Below are 19523 nucleotides of genomic sequence, written 5' to 3' on the forward strand. Positions count from 1 at the left end.
CATTTTGCCTCGGATCAAAATACATTTCTCCTCTTTTCCAGCTATAACTTCTCTTTCTCTGTTCCGGATCCAAACGTCTCAAACACCTGGCCTGTATATCCTCTTCCTCTCTGTAGGCTCCTTCCTCTGTCAGACATGCCTATCTTCAAATAGCATCAAAACGTGTTGAACTTTTAATCACGTTTCCCTCACATCAGTACATCTTGAAAGAATAGCCTCAACCCCATTATAAATTCGTCACATCCAGTTCATGGCTCAATCCCTTCCATCTTGGGTTCATCCACTACAACTTTGTTAAAATTGCATTTTTCAGTTCAATAAAGACTTATTTATTAAATCCAATGGACATTTTCCTTCCCTTCAGCACTTGAACCTTTTGCAGGATTTGGCAATTTTGACTTTTTGTTCTTTTTCACCCTACTGGATGGAGGCTCCAGTCTTATTCTACAGGCTTCTCTGGAGTGATTGCAGCACCCATGACTCAAAGAGCACCTACATGCCCTTGCTCTTGCTTACTCTGAACACTTATAGACTCCCCACCGGCTTTGCTGACTGAAAGCCCCCCAAAGTAACCCAAACTCAAAATGTCTCCAAGTCAACTCTTCTTACTTCCCCTCTCTCTGCAAATCCAATTCTTCTTTGATCCCTGATCTTGAAGGAGGTGGCATTGCCATCCAGTGGGTCTCCTGAGCCAAAAATCTGAGGCGATCTCCTCCTGCTCATGACTCCATACACCATCAGGTCTGTGGTTTCTCCTTCCAAGGGACTCTCACACCTGCTTCCTTCTCTGCATCAGTATTTTATTTCAGGCCTCCGATGTTTCTTCCCCTTTATACTGCATTTGTCTCCCAACTCTGCTGTAGGTCCGATTAAGAGCCACTCCATTCTACTGTTATAGACAGTGAGTATGATCCCGCTATTTTCTCACTTGCAATCCTTCTGTTGTCCCCTAGATATGCCAATGCAAAGATGAGTGGGCATGACATACACAGCCAATGTCCATCCTTTGTGATATTATTTCTATGACCCCGTTTCTTCATCCTCCCCTACCAAGCATGCAATAGTCCAGCCGTATTGAATTATTCACAGTTTCTGAAATGTGCCATGTTCTGAGGATCCTCTCAGAATTTTGTGCCTGCTTCACCTCTTCCTGGAACCTCCTGCCATATTCTCAGCTTGACTTATTTCTACAATTTTGCTGACTCCCCCACGCAGCAGCATTTTCTCCAGAGGGCCTTCCTGCAATTCTCTTGCTGAGTTTGACGTCCCCTCTCTGTTTTTTTTTCCCGCACTACTTTCTGCATATGGATCATTTGTAATGCTGCATTTTAACGACTGGATTAATCATTTGCCTTTTCCGCTAAAATGTGAAATCTTCCAAGTTCTAGCCTGTATCTCTCACATCTGCATCTTAAGCACTTAGTGGTGAGTCTGCTACCAAGGAGATGTTTAGCACATATTTATTGACTAAACCACACTACGGCAATGCCAGATAAGATGCACATATGTGTTACAATTACAGACTATACTGAAGTTCATGTCAACAACTGGATAACACAAGTCAATTCATTGACAAGGTCTTATTTATTATTATGCTGCCAAGGTTGATTTTACATATTTGCTTATATCCATGTTATTGTGCTTAGGATAAAATGGTGATCTCCCGTTTGAATTTCACATATTTTGCCTTTCACAGCAGGGAACTATACTAAGTCAGCATTTTTATGTCTCAAACTACCTTCAAGGCATAAGGTCTTACTTAAAATAATAAATGATCACCCTTCAAGAGTCAATTAGAATCAGAATCATAACAATTTCTTTCTGGAAAGGACAGTCTTAAGAGACATGTATTTCAACTGTAGTTGAACTGACTCATGAATTTGATAATTGTTCTTCCTGCTGTGAGTGTTAGCTTTTATTCTTCTTTTAGTCCAACATATAAAGTCCCTTCCAACTGTAGAATCTGTTGAAGTCACTCAAAATTGTTATACAAAAATGCACATTTATTTAGTGGCTGATTCAGTCATTCAAAACAGCCTGGAAAAAACAAAATGCAGCCAAATGAAAACTTCAAGGGTGGAAGTCATGTTATTGTTTTTTTCTCAAACATATTGTTTTTAGCCTAAAGCAAAGGTCAACTTTAAGTACTCCCTGTACGGATATCTGACATGTAGTGTTCATTAAGCTGAAGGCGTACCCAGGAAGAGTAAACAGGCGAGTGAGGCTGTCTGTGCTACAGATAATTTTCACAGACTTTCAACCAATGCCCTTGATATACTAGTTACGGGGTCATGGGGATAGAAGTGTTAGGTCATAAGAAATGTCTCCCCTCTGAAAAGATGGCTACATAATGTGAGATATATATTTGCTCATTTTATTGCAATGCGTTTGATGCTCTGATAAGTGATGGACAGTAACATGTGGAAGCACAGACGAATGACGGCTCCAACTTCAGAAGATATTTCCTGAATTTACTGATGAACAAGTGCGGTTTTAATGGACAGGTTAAGAAAGGGGAGGTCGAAAATTACAGAGATGTGAAGCAGAAGGTATACCGAGCATGACGAAGAATGAAGTAGATCAGGACACATATCTGGGCAGTATACAAGTGACTGGATATTGCTCCCAAAGAATGTAAGCCAGAGAGGAACCGGGTAAGGTAGCAAAGTGAAAAGAGGTTGGGACCGAGAGAATACTGGATTTTTTTCCTGCTCATAATAGGATGCCCTTGGAGGGTTTTCACGCAGGAGAAAGGCACAGCCACAGTTTTATTCAAGGAGAACACTCCGTAGGCAATATAGAAGATGGACTGGATGGAGAAAACCGGAAACCAGTTAGAAGACACCTACAATATTCACCGTTACTGATGTTGGGGCCTGTTCTAGAACTTTGGAAGTGAGTTGAAAAGAAAGGCATGCATTTGAGGAATATTTGAGGCAAGGTTCAGAAATCATTTTAAATGAAACCTAAAACCTAAAACCTAAAATCTGGCACTGAACACATTAAAAGAATCTGTTGCACAACAAACATGCACTGATGCTCTTAGAGTTTCCCAACCCAAGCTGCTTGGTTCCACCACTGCCCCACCACGCAAGCTCACACATATGCGCATGTGCACACACACACAGGCACACACACCCTGGCTGCATGCCTTTTATAATGCTCTACTTAGAGGGTGCAGAGCCACGTATGATTATATCACAAGTGAAGTCGAGAAATTCAATTTAGGGCCTAGGCATAGCTTCTCAATTGGGAAAGCTAAAAACCAGTGTTGGAGTGGGGACGGAGGAGGGAAAAGTCATAGGGGAGCTGACTTACCCTCTGTTCTTCATTTCACTTTGAAAGTAAATACATTGGCCTTGGGCTCTAGGCTACAAAGCAAATAATGGGCAATTATTCAGTTAATATGATCACTGTAGACAGTGAAACCAGATAATGCCTGCTGTGCTCCCTCCATACACCCTCCCCTCCAAGTGCACGTTGTTTTGTCTATACAGACATTTCCAAATATAGCCCAGGTATGTTGTTGCAGGAGCCGAGCTGCGACTACAGTCTGAGGTTTGTCTTTGGGCCCAATTTTGCAGAATGCGGTGTCTCAGTAAGTCACAAAAGAAGTGTCTTCTGTTACGTGGAGGCTGGTGAACACCAGAGGGAGGTGAGGCTTCCCTCCAGCAGTGGTGATCCATGTGTTTGGTTTTTTAAAGGCTCCCATGAAAAACTGAAATGGGAAATAAACAGGTTTATCCTTTAATTCTTAAGGTATTTTGTGGAAGATACAGGACAGTTCATTTAGTAAAAATTCTAGTGTATTTAATAATTTTTTTCTTTTCTTTTCTTTTTTTATACTCTGAAACTGAAGAATGCAGTTGATGTAAAAAACAATTTTCCCCTGTTTTGAAGGAAATTTCCAGTGTCCAGAAGTCCCTTCTTTCTTATTGCAAGTGAGTTTGTTTTCAAATTTAGGCAGAAAGAAGAAATTCCTCTCTTCTTTCTTTAATTCAAGCAGACTGTTCCTAAGTGCATTTTTTAAAAGGCTGCAGAGGTAAAACTAGGCCACGGTGGTGATATTAGCTCCAGGAAAAATAGTCTGATTTACACTTGAACACAGTTATTTCAACTTTTCAAGTAATGTAATCTCAGAGAGACCTTGGTTCCAAAAATATGACAATGTATTAAGTAGAAAATCAAACTTCACAGGATCATTTTATTTCCATTAAATTCCACTCTGAATATTACAGAAGGCAATATTTGGTTTTATTATTGTTAATTCCAAATATAATAAATATTCGTCTCAATCTGAGTTGATTTATTATCATTTAAAGTAGTAAAATATTTGAAGCTTTCACTGTATAGAAGATATCATAGGATTTGGTCCAAACTACTATTTTTTTTTAATTTCTCTTTTGCTAAAAGTAGCATGGCTTAAATTCTTAGAAAGCATATATTATAGACATAACTTTTTTCAAGGAAACAGTAATAATTCGACTTACAGTCATTAAAGGATATATCATAGAAATTATTGTTTTGTGGCAAAGGATAATAATAATACACGTGTAGTTATTAGAGAATATTGTCATTTTATACCATGCATGTGTACCATTTTATATTTGTTACTAATATTGGGCTTTTTTCTCACTTGCAATTTCCCCATGATTAGGCCTTTTTTAAGCTTGATATAGCATCTTTCAAATAAGTGCTGAAGAGTGCCATCAAACATACATTTTAAAAATACCTATGAGCTAGGCTCTGCAGTCTAATATCCTATTATTCCTAATATAACCTGTTAATTTCCTGTAAGAAGGCAGTGGTTAATATCTCTAATATACCTGGAAACTGATAACCAAGTGTTTGAACTCTGTTATCAACAGGAAATTGACTCTCCATTACAGGAGCATGAATGGTAAAGCCCAAGGGCCTGGATTGATTGGTTGATTGATTGATGGATTTTAAGGTTTTACTTTTATTCCAGTTATCATACAGCCTAATGTTAGTTTCATGTGTACGATACAGTGATTCAACACTTCCATACACAGCTGGTGCTCAACACATAAGTGCACTCCTTAATCCCTATCACCTATTTAACCCAGCCTCCACCCACCTCCCCTCTGATAACCATCTGTTTGTTCTGTATAGTTAAGAGTCTGTTTCTTGCTTTGCCTCTTTCTCTTTTTTTAATCCCTTTGCTCGTTAGTATTGCTTATTAAATTCCACATATGAGTTAAATCTTATGGTAGTTGTGTTTCTCTGACTGGCTTATTTCACTCAGCATCATATACTCTAGCCCCATGCAGGTCGTCGCAAATGCCAAGATTTTGTACTTCTTTATGGCTGAGTAATATTCCATTGCGTGTGTGTGTGTGTGTGTGTGTGTGTGTGTGTGTGTGTGTATCTCACATATATCTTCTTTTCTTCCCCCCACCCCCTCACACTTAGGGTTAGGATTTAAATCCTAACAATTAAGATAACTCTTACTTGTTATCTCTTTGACCTTGGCTACCTAGTTGACCTATCCATGTCTTATGTACCAAATTATCTTGTCATCTCTCACTTTTTATCAACTGTAGATAGGGGCTTGTAATAGGATGAGATGGTAGAACTGTAAGAATTATCCAAATTCATGGCAGTAAATTCTTTGACTTGTATCTGCCATATGTTATAAATGCTTGCCATATATGGGCTGATTCAAGTCACTGTTGGTAAGATTTTTTTTGCAGTGGAGATGAAGCTGGGGGTACGGAAGCAGGGATAGTGGTGTTTATTGCACTAAGAAGTATTTAAAACAAAAAGGTCAATAGTAGCCTCGTTTTAATTAGATTATCTTATCTAGGTCGGTGTGGAATTGGGGTGAGAAATAAACACTGAATCAAAACCTACCAAGAAGGTAGTGGGACTTCCTCATTATATATGCTGAATAAATGAAGCAAATGATTAACGTCCTCTTGGAAGTTAAAAAAAAAAATCTTGAGGCAAAGGCCATTTTAGGGTTTAAGTACTTCATTTGTAATCCCTAGTGTCAGATGGGTATTTATTGTGTATCAAATTTTAAATATGTGTATTAGCATTCTCAACACCTTCACAGAATTTTAGAATTTACATTCAAAACCCATGTATTTGTTCAGATGCAGCATTCTTGCAGCGCCTGTAGGAAAGCGGCAATGAACACAGAATATAAGATCAACTGAAATGTGTCGCTGTTCTTGCTAATGTAGACAGAAGGACTCTGTAGAAAGCATTTCTTAAAAATGTTGTATTTTACAGGGAAATAGAAATCAAAACCACACTCAGATATCACCTCACGCCAGTCAGAGTGGCCAAAATGAACAAATCAGGAGACTATAGATGCTGGAGAGGATGTGGAGAAACGGAAACCCTCTTGCACTGTTGGTGGGAATGCAAACTGGTGCAGCTGCTCTGGAAAACAGTGTGGAGGTTCCTCATAAAATTAAAACTAGACCTACCCTATGACCCAGCAGTAGCACTGCTAGGAATTTACCCAAGGGATACAGGAGTACTGATGCATAGGGGCACTTGTACCCCAATGTTTATAGCAGCACTCTCAACAATAGCCAAACTATGGAAAGAGCCTAAATGTCCATCAACTGATGAATGGATAAAGAAATTGTGGTTTATATACACAATGGAGTACTACGTGGCAATGAGAAAGAGTGAAATATGGCCCTTTATAGCAATGTGGATGGAACTGGAGAGTGTTATGCTAAGTGAAATAAGCCATACAGAGAAAGACAGATACCATATGCATTCACTCTTATGTGGATCTTGAGAAACTTAACAGGAACCCATGGGGGAGGGGAAGGAAAAAAAAAGAGGTTAGAGTGGGAGACAGCCAAAGCATAAGAGATTCTTAAAAACTGAGAACAAACTGAGGGCTGATGGGGGGTGGGAGGGAGGGGAGGGTGGGTGATGTGTATTGAGGAGGGCACCTGTTGGGATGAGCACTGGGTGTTGTATGGGAACCAATTTGACAATAAATTTCATATATTTAAAAAAAAATAAAGTACCACTAAGTTTAACAGAGTAAAAAAAATGTTGTATTTTAGATGTAGTGACTGCAATTCAAATAAGAGTATATTACAGCAGTGAGTATGAATATTTATGCTCCTTATTATGCAAAACAAAAAACAAAAAACAAAAACAGGGACATCTCTGCCAGTGCCATAGCCTTGAGGGTTAGCAAGCATGCCATTTGATTGTCTTCAATCTGCCCTATGAAATGCCTACAAGACTCTTTATCTTCCCTAGACATGATTAATGGAAGCATATATCAACTCCAGGGGCTTCTACCTTCTCTACTGAGCTTCTCTTAAGAGGATCATCTACCATGGGGAACAATAAAAGATAGCTGGAACTTAAAAAAAAATGCATAAGAGTGGGGAGAAAATCAATCTATTTCACCACTAAACCTCAAATAAATAGATGACCCAGCTAAAGCGCCCTTGGAGCCCTAATGAGATACAAATTGATCGACAAATGTTCTCCCAATGGAGAACTGTGACCTATTCAGCTCAAAAGAGCCCAAGACCCAGTTCAATCTCTTAAAATATCACACCCTTGGTGTTTCAACCATTTTCCTTTGTTGCTCTTTAATATGAGACATTTGTCAAGGAGAGAAAATATATGCCTTCTGGGAATTCCCTTGTGGAGTTACAAAGGATGCAAATCTGGCCTGAGACATGGTAAGCTTTCCAAGAACATCAAAACTCACACTGTTGCTTTTCTCATTTATCGCCTGGTTGTTCGGATGGAGCTGGGATGTACTCCTCAACTCCATCTAACAATGCTTTTCTTAATGGATACCTACCTAATACGAAAACTTAGACCATATGCTTTAGACACCTGTAGGATCACTGCTGAAACCAAAATACTAATTCTTAATCCCAAAATTAAACAAGCAAACAAACAAACAAACAAACCAGGAGTGGAGGAAGAAAAACAAAAAAGATCATGAGTACGTCATCAGGAAGAAGGAAGCTGATGAATCTTGTGGTTTGTTTTGCTTACTTATCCAGGAGAATGAGATCCTTCACTGGGATTTCATAGTCAGTTTTATGCTGCTTGGAGCTACCCAATTTCTATCCCAGAATCTCAATTTTCTCCTCTGTTATGTGAAGAGATCAGAATATAAAATCTCAAGGGTCTTTTGGGGGTCTGTGATTTTTATTTTTAACTTAGGGAGATTTTGGCACTAAATGTTAACAAGCACTAATTGCCAAGGATGAAAACCTGAGAAAAAAACATCATTTTCTTAATGACTTCTCAGACAACAAAAAATACCAGGCAGTATAAGATGTTAAAGCTCACTATGTTTTTGGTAATACTACATTTAAATTACATTTCTTCACTTTCAAACACTTGACTCTTGAAATCTTATGCCTAGATCAAACGGATCCTCTGGTCCTACTTCCCTATTTCACAGAAGAGGAAGCTGCTGCCTAAACCTCAGAGAACCAAAATGACAGGAGACACTGAGAGATGAAGAATATTTGTACAAAGGGGGGACACATATTATTTCAAGGCATGTGTGTTAACACACGTGCACGTACCACATAAACACATGCACACTTAATTCAAAGAATAGTTTTTAAAATAGTACTGAGTAGGGGCGCCTGGGTGGCGCAGTTGGTTAAGCGTCCGACTTCAGCCAGGTCACGATCTCGCGGCCCGTGAGTTCGAGCCCCGCGTCAGGCTCTGGGCTGATGGCTCGGAGCCTGGAGCCTGTTTCCGATTCTGTGTCTCCCTCTCTCTCTGCCCCTCCCCCGTTCATGCTCTGTCTCTCTCTGTCCCAAGAATAAATAAAAACGTTGAAAAAAAAAATTTAAAATAGTACTGAGTAAAAATATGAAATGGGAAAACGCTTTGTCCTTGCCCTTCAGGGGACTTTGATATGAGGGCTATGATATATATAAGTAAATTCAATACATGGAATTATGTCATTAGAGCAGATAGAATGGTGTACAGGAGGGAAAGCCCTTTCCCACAGGGAGAGTCAAGGAAGGCTTTGTGGAGGATGTCATTTGAGATGGGCCATAAAACATGGACAGTGTTTATATTTTAAAGGCATTTTGGGTGGAGGAAACAGAATCCATCCATTTATTCACTTATTCATTCATTTACTCATTCACCCAACATCTATTAAGCGATGACAATGGAGGAGGCATTGTGTTTGATCCCAGAGACTGTGAAATCAAATAAAACAAGGTCTTTGCCCTCCGGGGGTAGTGCTTATTTGAAAACCAGGAGGCGGCCAGTTCACCTATATCATAAACTATGTGTAAGGAAACGGAGGACCTGAAACACGGAGGGCGGACTGGAATCTAATTGTGGAAGCACTTGAATCTCCCCTTGATTTTTATTTGAAAGACAATGAGAAAGTCACATAGGTTGCTGAACTCATTGCAAGTACAACTGGATCAACACTGTGCTTTAAGTAAAGGTCACCAAGTAGCCATCAGCAGCACTGACAGGCCAAAGTAAACTAGATAGAGCTCAAGATGGAAAAAGGAAAAGAAATCCTTAGCAAACAAACAGGTTAATAGTGACGTAGCGCCTCTCTTTGCAAAGCCTGACTCGGATAATGCCCTTGAGCTCCAGAACCAATATTTTGACTCCAAGAGTCGTAACACTTTAAAAATACAAATACATGAAATCTCAGGGAAACTGGAAGGACCAGATGGTGTCCATGAGACCCAGAAAGGTAGAGGGACTTGTCCACGGTCATAAAGTGACTCAGAGAAGAGTCAGGAAAAGGCTCCATGAGTCATGGCTCCCAGCTTTTACTCTGACCACGAGACGAAGCTCCTCCTTAGCAACAGAGAGAGGACTCAGCCTTGACGCAGCCAAACTGGCTCTGTCTCTACCTCTTTGGCCTCTCCTAATGTCAGGACTGTGTCCTGTTACATTTTGTTCCACAGCCCAGAATGAGTTCCAATGAATACATTTTGACTAGGTGGAGAAGTGGCAGCCGCGAGGTGGTTCACCTCATGATACGATGCCACGACTGCCCAGGGCAGGTCCTAGGGCCAGAGTTGGAAACGAAGCGAGCAGCTTCCAAGTCTGAAATGGGGGCTGTTGAGCTTACACGGGTGAGGCATTTGGCAAATCTGGAAACGATGGGAAAAGAAGACCACACGGGTCAAGGGAGGTGTTGGGAGTGTCTGCTCTTCGCTAATAAGACAGCTGTGCTCTGGGATAGCGTATCACAATAAGGAATGAGTGTATTAGGACCAACATGCTCTGAGGAGTTTGCAGATACCATCACGGATGCCCATTGTTTGTTAAAATAATGCTTGTTGCCATGGCCCAATCCCTGAGATTCTAATTTATCGTCTCTGGCAAAGAGGCTGGTTTTTACTGGGATTGTTTTAAAACCTCAAAGTCAACTCTGATACTCATCCTGGTTGGAAACCATTCTTTTAAAATACCAGATCTGTGGTATGGGTGTAAACGTTAATTTTTTCCTTTTTTTTTTTTTTTTTTTAAGGGCCTTGTCCTTCTTCCTTCTGGTCTTAGAATCTTCTTTGTTATTAATCATGTATGGCTCATTGAGATTATTGTTAAATTGCATTTTAATATAGCTTTTAGTGCACAATATTAAAAACATACGGTGGTCATTTAATGGTATAGAAATACAAGTACTCCTTGTACAGATTTGTAGACGTTCCTTGCAGTTCCAAAGTAAAGGTATATTTACAAGCGTCTGGGAGAAATGAGTAAGAATACCTTTTTCTTATGAAAGTATCAGTGTGGGAAAGCCAGTATACTCCATAATTCTTTATAGTGGAGGGTATATAAAACCAATGTTTGTATTTCTATGGGCAAAATATTGCATTAAATTTTAAATTCCAGGGGCGCCTAGGTGGCATTAAGCATCTGACTTGGGCTCAGGTCATGATGTCACAGTTCGTGAGTTCTAGTCCCACGTCGGGCTTTCTGCTGTCAGCACAGAGCCTGCTTTGGATCTTCTGTCTCTCTCTCTCTCTTTCCCCCCCCCCCCCCCACCTCGCTCACACACACACTCACTCTCCAAAATAAATAAACGTTAAAAAAAGTAAAAAAAATAATAAAGTAAAATTTTAAATTTCATTTATATAAACTATCTACCTACTTGTAAAATTCAGTCAAAACCATGGAAGGGGAAACTACATCATCAAGGGATATGCATACACGATGAAAGTATAAATAAATGCAAAATAACATATCACAAAAGTCAGGATAGTGTTACACCTAGGGGTTGGGAGGAGGTTTTGCCCAGACAGGGCGCAAGGGCTGAGGTTCCAGAGGTGGGCGATATTCTATTTTTTGACCTAGATGGTGGTTACACAGATGTTTCCTTTATTATATTGTTAAACTGTCCAAATATGTTTTATACGGTTTTCTGCATATAAGTTATAATTCATAATAAAAAGTTTTAAAAAGTTGAATAGTTCTGGAAGACTCTATAATAAAAAACAGCTGTTTCTTTGTTCCTCTTGTTCTCATCTTTTAATTCAATGGGCGAAGCCACTCTAGCTGTCTCTAACAGTATTAACCTTCATATTTCTAGAGAAAATGCTTAACTATATGTAATTAAAAAAAAATTACCGATTAGATTTCTGCTTTCCTCTGTGGCTGATGGAGAAATAGCCCCAGAATGTATTCCTCAACACACACACAGGCGTGGGTGGGCTACTTTCCTGCCTCCATCCTGCTCCCAGATATTTCTGGTTAAATTAATATTCAGTGCACACCTTATTATGACTGGGCATATTTTGTTTATAGCTTAGCCACCAAGCGCTGTAAGATTACATTTCGCTCTTATGTACATTTTTATGCTCTTCGGATGGTTAATAGTTGCTTCTGTTTTGTTTTTCTTTGCATTTTGTTCTATATAACCATTACTTATTTGGCTTCAAAGATTTCCAAAGAAAAACAGTAAAACTTCTCCAGCATTCGATTCCAACATGAGATAGTGTATTGGTTTGTGGTGCGTGTGTGTGTGTGTGTGTGTGTGTGTGTGTGTGTGTGTGTGTGTATTTCTTGGTATCTCCTTTCTGCTACCTCAAACTGCAAAAGATATTGTTCAGGTCTGCTATATCAGCTGTCTTCCTAAGACTTCTCTTCACATCATCCTGGGAGTTGTCTTTGTTTCTTCCTTATTTCATAAATCCTACATATTCCTCTTTTATGGATTACTGCCTTGGAGTGTGACGCCAGGAGCTTCCTGGAAAAAGATGTATGGCAGGTAATTTTTTTGAGCGTTGGCAGGCCTGAAAATATCTCGATTCTACTATTACACCTCCTGATGGTTTGGCCAGGATTATAATTAGAGTTTTGGAATTTTTTCCCAGAATCCTAAAGACCTATTTCTTCTGTATTCTACCTCCCAGTAATTTCATTCATGATTTTTCTTTGCTTGTGCTTTATGTTTGTTTGTTTGTTTCCTAAAAGCTTTTGGGATATTTTCTTTATTATTGGTGACCTAAAATTTTCTTACAATGCACCTTGATTAGAATACTGAGCCCAAGGTGATGTCTTTTAATCTAGAAACTCATGCTTTTTAATTCTGCATAAAGTTCTTTTACACATTTTTGATGACTTTTGTCTTTTTTGAGAGAGAGAGAGACAGACAGAGAGAGACAGAGAGAGAGACAGAGAGAGAGGCAAAGAGAGAGGAAGATACAGAATCTGAAGCAGATTCCAGGCTCTGAGCTGTCAGCACAGAGCCCTACATGGGGCTCAAACTCACGAACCATGAGATCATGACCTGAGCCAAAGTTGGATGCTTAGCCAACTCAGCCACTCAGGTGCCCTAATGACTTTTGTCTCTTATTCCCTATTCTCTAACTCCTCTTCAATGTTGGGTCTCCCTGGTCAGCCTGCCATCTTTCTTTTTCCTCCTCATTTCCTTGTCTTTATCTGTATTCTACTTATTCAGTGGATTTTCTATTATTCTATCAAATTTTTCATTTCTCCTTTTCCATTTCCCCTTCTTATCCATGTGGAAGTATAATATGCTCTTACAAAAGACTGATTTAGTGGCCTACTCCTGGCTCAAGGTACATCTGCAGATTGTCTTTAGGATAAAAACAAAACCCCTTTGCATGCTTTAATGATTTGGCTCCTGATTCCCTCTGCATTTCATCATATTACCACTGCATACAGTTATCAATATACTATCGAACAACTCTCAGTACTTTGAGGACACTATGCTCTCTTTTATTTCACTCGTTTCTCTTTTTTGCCTTAATATTTTTATCTCTGTCTTTTATCTGGCCAACGAGTACTTGCTTGTTCTGATTTAGAAGCATATTTTTCTAGAAACTGTTTCCTAACCCACTTCTTTTAGGCAATTCACCCTTCCCAAGTAGTTCTGGTGTCCCTGCTAAGTGCTCCATGGCATGTTGTACTCCTCACTTCCAACCAGTCATCAGTGTCATGGTTTTTAATTTTTTCTCCCTGCGCGATCTGTTGCACGTTGTACTTGGGTAGCGCCCATGTCAGTCTGGTTTACACCTGCAAACTGTTAACACTATCACTTACCAAGTTTGCGGGTTATCGTCTGGACTCAGTATTTGCTGAATGGATAAAGGGATAGTAACTGTTGCATGTTTTAAGTGCTTACAATGTTTCACGCACTATTTTAACTGTCCTACATGTACTCCTTCACATTACCATCACAAAGCCTTAATGAGGCTGCTCCTGCTATCAAAAGACAGGATCACTGAGGTTAAGGAGAATACACAGGTCACATATAAGTGACAGTTATTGATCTAAACCTAGACATTCTGGTTCCAGACTGTCCATTTGCAACCCCTCACAATAAATACTTTGAACGGGCATAAGCAGAAAAACAGGAATTTAACCTTTCACAAAGGGCAAATAATTCTCAAATGATTTCCATAGAAATGGAATTACATAGAAAGATAGCTGGCTTTGGTACATTTTTGTAAAATGTGTCTAAGGTCCTTCTTCATTCTAGGTATAAAAGTCTGATGCGAATGAAAATATTTTTGTTTTATTTTTTAATGTTTATTTATTTATTTATTCTGAGCAAGAGTGCATGGGCAGCAGGGGTTGGGGGGAGGCAGACAGTGAGGGAGAGAGAGAATCCCAAGCAGGCTCCATGCTATCAGCACAGAGCCTGATGTGGGGCTCGATCCCACGACCATGAGATCATGACCTGAGCCAAAATCAAGAGTCAGACGCTCAATCAGTTGAGCCACCCAGGTGCTCCCAAAACAGTTTTAATCTCTAGAAAGAACTTCCCAAAATATTTCAAAAGTTTAGCTAAATAAAAGCTTTACGTTAAAAAAAATGACAATATCAAATTAGTTTTGTCTTTCTCACACAGATAAGAAGAATACGTATTTCAAATCTATTTAAAAATCACCTTCACAAAGACCTACATTTCCAACCTTGAACATGCTAGGGCAACATAAAAATGGAAGATTTGGGCCATTCAAGAAGCTGCATGTGAAGGGTTTTATCACTGAAGCCAGTGGGGGGCGGGTGGGGAAGCACATCAGTGAAAAAGCCTTAGGCTTCTTTCCAAATCACAGCTTTACCTGTGTGTAGAAGACTCATTGAAGAAAACTGTAAATTCCATTTGTGGACAAGGCAGGCTTCACGGCTGGGCAACGTACGCCATCCACAGGGCTTACAGTTCTGCTGTTGCTGTCTTGAAATTCATAAGAATTGTTAAACAAGAGGCTCACGTTTTCACTTCGCACCGTGCCCTAAAATTTAGGTAGCTTGTCCTGTTTTCTGGCCAGATATCCCTTCACCTCACAGGAAGGTGTAGTTGAATGGCAAAGCAGAGACCTGGAGACCTGGAATCACCAGGGTTAGCACCAACTCCAATTAAAATAAAAAAAAAAAAAATCCATGACCTTTGATGAATTATTCAGCCTCTTCCCCGATTATCTATCTGACTCCACGGTGGCTCTGTTATCTGCTTCTTTCCATTTATTTAATTCACACCCTCCTCATCAATTCTTGATTGAAATATTCCCGTGGTCTTTTTAGTTATCCAATTGTCTTTAATTTTCTCTAATTCAATTTGCTCTTCAAACCCCTACTACTTGTATACAAAATTAGTTCCCTTTTCAAAAATAAACGTCCATGTTTGTGTGTCTGTGCTCATTCTGTTCTTTATGGAGAATACTCTTCTGTGATACTTCTGTAGATTGCCATTTCTGATCATTAGATCGGACAGGAGTCTTAGTTACAAGATGGCAGAACACTGACCTAAATTAGTTCAGGAGGAAAGAGGAAAATTATTATTTTGAAATAATAAAAAGTTTATAGCTAGCTCCTGATTTCAGGTATGGTTGAATTCAGGACACAGAAAGTTACTGGCACCCAGAATTCCAGCACTGAGTGGCTTCCTTTCTATTGCGTTAGCTTCGTTCTCAAGCTATACTTGGGACCCCAGCAGCTCACATCGCTACAAAACCAGATCCAGATGGCCATAGAGCTTGCTTCTTTAATAGTGATAATAAACGCCTTAGGTTGTATAATGTTTACTGACCTGAGACTATTGCAGCAATGGTTTTTTTTTCATTAATTTTGCCTATAATCTTGAATCTGGAGTAGAATTACTTCTACATGGAGTAGAATTATATCTAGATAAAAATCAAAGGGGATGCATCCCCATTTCACTCTTGCATCAGAAGGAGTTGACATTGAGACAATCCTTACTTTTTACAACTGTGCTGCTATAGTATTGAAACAGTCACATATTCGTTGATAGAGTCCCTTCTCTAAGTTCCCTGAAATCTTCATGTCTGTTCTAGACAGACTGGCCACATCACTCTCACTTCTCCAAGATCTACGAATTAAAGGGTTAATGACTGGCACAGCAGAGACCTTGTAGGACTCTTCTCTGACTCCACGGTCAGTGCTCATTTGGCTTGCTTGACATAGTTATGTCTTATCAGTTGTTTTATATTTTTACATGATATCTGAGAAAAGAAGTTTCATCTTTAGGATGAGAACTTTTACTGATAGTGTTTTAGGATTAAACTAGACAGTAAATGGCATAAAAACAAATTATTAGTGGCTTAAGCAACATGGAAGGTTCTTTCTGGCTCACATTAAAGTACAGGTGGACAGGCTTGGGCTGGTTTGGCAGCTTCTTAGTTATGGGGACTCTGGGCTTTTCTATTGTGTTGTTCTGCCATCTTTCATAACTGACTACCAGCTTGTGATACAAGATGCTTCTCAAGCCCCAGCCATCAGTTTGAATTCCATACAGCATGGAGATGGAAAAGGAAGAAGGCCATGCTCCCATCCTTTAATTGTATTTCCCAGACATCATTGTATCTCCTAGAAGTTACACATACAATTTCCCTTGTATCCCATTGGTCAAAACTTAATCACCGCATGTAGTTTCAAAAAAGAAAGTGCATGTTATTATTCCAGGGAACCATGTGTTTAACCAAATGGTGAGATGCTATTATTGTAGAAAAAAATCCAGGTATGAGTTGATAACTGAAAGGCCCAGTCACAGCTAACTGTTTCATAGTCTTCAACTTGTCATGGGAAATAGATCGAAGGAAGGAAAATAATTCTTCAAGAAATGTTTGATGGGAGATTAGAACCTTAGAAGAAGGAAGGAAGGAAGGAAGGAAGGAAGGAAGGAAGGAAGGAAGGAAGGAAGGAAGAGAGAGTAAGAACAAGAGAGTAAAGGGGAGAGAGAAAAAGAATAAAAGACCCTTATTTTATATATCAAACTGGTGATGAGGGACCATCTAGAAACCATGACTTTTATTCTGAAGGGAGAAGGTCTCTTTTCTACACTCTATTTTCCATACCTCCATCCAATATAGGTGTTTTTCTTTCTGCTTGATCTCAACCACATATGGTACATGAAATACAAGCAGAAACTGTGTATGTTCAAAACTCTAACTTTTCTGGCTAATACTTGTCTCCCTCTTCTCTAAACTCTTAAAACACTTACAGCTTATATGAAGCAATACAATTAATTTATTGAACAAATATATATTGAGCATATGCTATATGTAGAATGTTCTTCTAGGAGCTAGGAAAAATTTAAGGAACAAAAAAAATACATTTTTTAAGTGTAGAAAAACTAAAAATGACTTAAGTAAATGCTAGTGTGTATTATACACTGGCAAAATAGAGTGAGGTATGGGAGATGAGGGGTTCTGGGAGTGGGGACTTGAAATGAAAAAAAAAAATATGTTTATTAATTTTTGAGGGACAGAAAGAGACAGAGTGCAAGTGGGGGAGGGGCAGGGAGAGAGGGAGACACAGAATCCTAAGCAGGCTCCAGGTTCTGAGCTGTCAGCACAGAGCCCAACGTGGGGCTCAAACTCCCGAGCCGTGAGATCATGACCTGAGCCGAAGTGAGATGCTTAACCAACTGAACCACCCAGGTGCCTTGGGGACTTGCAATTTTTAAATAAACTACCTCACTGAGAAGTTAACATTTAAGCAAAGGAGGCAAGAGAGCAAACCACCCGGAAACCTGGGGGAAGAATATTCCAGGCCAGGGAGACAGAAGTTCAAATGTCCTCATGTGGAAGCATGCCCATCTCAGGAATAGTAATGGGGTCTATCTCTGTCTGGCCCTCCTGGAGCGAGCACTCGGGAGATGAGGTCAGAGACTCCATCACAGGGTGCTTGGTAGGCTATTTAAGACTTTATCTTTTACTCTGAATTGAAAAGCCATTGAAAAGTTTTTGAGCAGAGGAGGAGCATGATCTGTTTTAAGTTTTAGAAACATCCTCCAGGTTGCAGGATTAAGACCAGACTTTAGAGAAATATGAGCAGAAGTTAGAAGAGCAATCTGGAATCTACTGCAATAGTTTAAGAAAATATTACATAGACATTAGAGAGAGTAGATAATGCCAACCATACAAACTGACAGATTAGACATGGGGTGTGAAAGAAAAGGAGGAATCTAGAATGACGTAAAGACATTTGAAAGATGGAGTTGTGATTTGGCTGAGATAGTAAGATGGTAAGAAGCTTCTGGGAAAATTCCAGTAGTTCAGTCTGTTAGACATCCAAATGGAGGTGTTGAGTAGTTGTCTGGGGTTAAGTGCAACAGCCTGGGTTGGAAACGTAAATGTGGGGATCCTTAGCACATGGGTGGTATTTATACCATACTACCAGCTGAAATCATCAAGGGATTGAGTACAGGTAGAGGAAAGGGAAGGGAAGGGAAGGGAAGGGAAGGGAAGGGAAGGGAAGGGAAGGGAAGGGAAGGGAAGGGAAGGAAAGGAAAGGAAAGGAAAGGAAAGGAAAGGAAAGGAAAGGAAAGGAAACCCACGGTTTGGGGGTGGAGGCTGGGAGGCATATTCAGTGTTCCCAGGTTGACGGGAATAATAAAGAAGCATCAAAGGAGGTTGACAATGAACAGTCAGTGAAGAAAGTTAAAAAAACAAAACAAAACAAAACAAAAACATCATAGAGTGATGTCATGGAAGCCAAGCAATGAAAGTGTTTCCAGGATGAGGGAATGACCAACCGTGTCAAATGCATGGTGACAGGTCCCATGAAATGAGGACTAATCATTGATCATGGATGTTAGCAATATGGAGTCTCCAGAGATCTTAACAAGAGAAGTTTCAGTGGAGGAATGGGGGCAAAAACCTGGTTGGAGCGAGTTTAAAATAATACAGGAAGATACGAATTGAACACGATGAATAGTTTTCTGAAATTTTGCTATAGAGGGGAACAGTTTGCTTTTCTAAGACGCAAGCAATAACAGCATGTTTGAATTATGACAAAAATGGTATCATTGAAAGAGAAAATGGATGATACAAGAGCACGCGGGAATAACTGCCAGCACAGTTATCTTGTTGGACTAGCTGGATGGGAGCATAAATAATTCACGTACAGTCACATGAGGGCAGAGGATTTGGGTCCAGAACTGGTAGGTTGGTGAGTGGCCTGGTCAAGATTTAGTAGGTGTTCCTTATGTCTTAACCTTTAATTAGCTTCTCATTAAGTCACTGATATTATGTTCATCTGTTAAGATTATTTCTCCAGGCCAAAACCTGTCTTCTGTATTTTTTAAACACCTGTCTAGCCAAGCTATGAGTAACTGTTTATTTAACTTTGATAAATAGCATGGCAAATGGGTTGTCCAATACTATCAGCAAATAATTATCTAAAAAGACTTGAGACCAGAAGGGTTCCCTTGATAAGATCTCAACCTGTGATTTGATATTTGATAAAATATCAAACCTGTGATATTTACTGACAAAAGATATCATTGATAAAGTCAATTTTACCATAGGTTACTAAAGGATTGAGAAAACCAGTTACAGTGTTTAAAGTTCCAAATGTTTTTTTTTTTCATTTTATCGTCAAATGTACTATACACGGAAACATGAATAAAACATATGTGTCATAATGTGAACTACATCTACTTAAATAAATATAACATTGACTTCCCTCAAATAAAGAAAGGAAGGATGGGGCACCTGAGCGGCTTAGTTGGGTGTGTCCGACTCTTGATTTCAGATCAGGTTATGATCCCAGGGTCGTGGGAT

General features: G+C 39.5%; 1 long non-coding RNA gene across 17 annotated transcripts in view; it reads right to left on the minus strand.

Annotated features, from left to right (window-relative positions):
* The window catches only part of LOC111557781, an 863046-nt gene that overhangs the window by 208316 nt on the left and 635207 nt on the right, over positions 1–19523 (minus strand). The window contains exon 11 of one of the 17 annotated variants that reach the window (XR_006589517.1): positions 14135–15243. The exons of the other annotated variants lie outside the window; for them this stretch is intronic. This is a non-coding gene — a long non-coding RNA (uncharacterized LOC111557781). Of the gene's footprint in view, positions 1–14134; positions 15244–19523 lie in introns of those variants that run through there. 17 annotated transcript variants of the gene reach the window in all.

This window comes from Felis catus, chromosome E1 (assembly GCF_018350175.1).
Source record: "Felis catus isolate Fca126 chromosome E1, F.catus_Fca126_mat1.0, whole genome shotgun sequence".
Taxonomy (NCBI): domain Eukaryota; kingdom Metazoa; phylum Chordata; class Mammalia; order Carnivora; family Felidae; genus Felis; species Felis catus.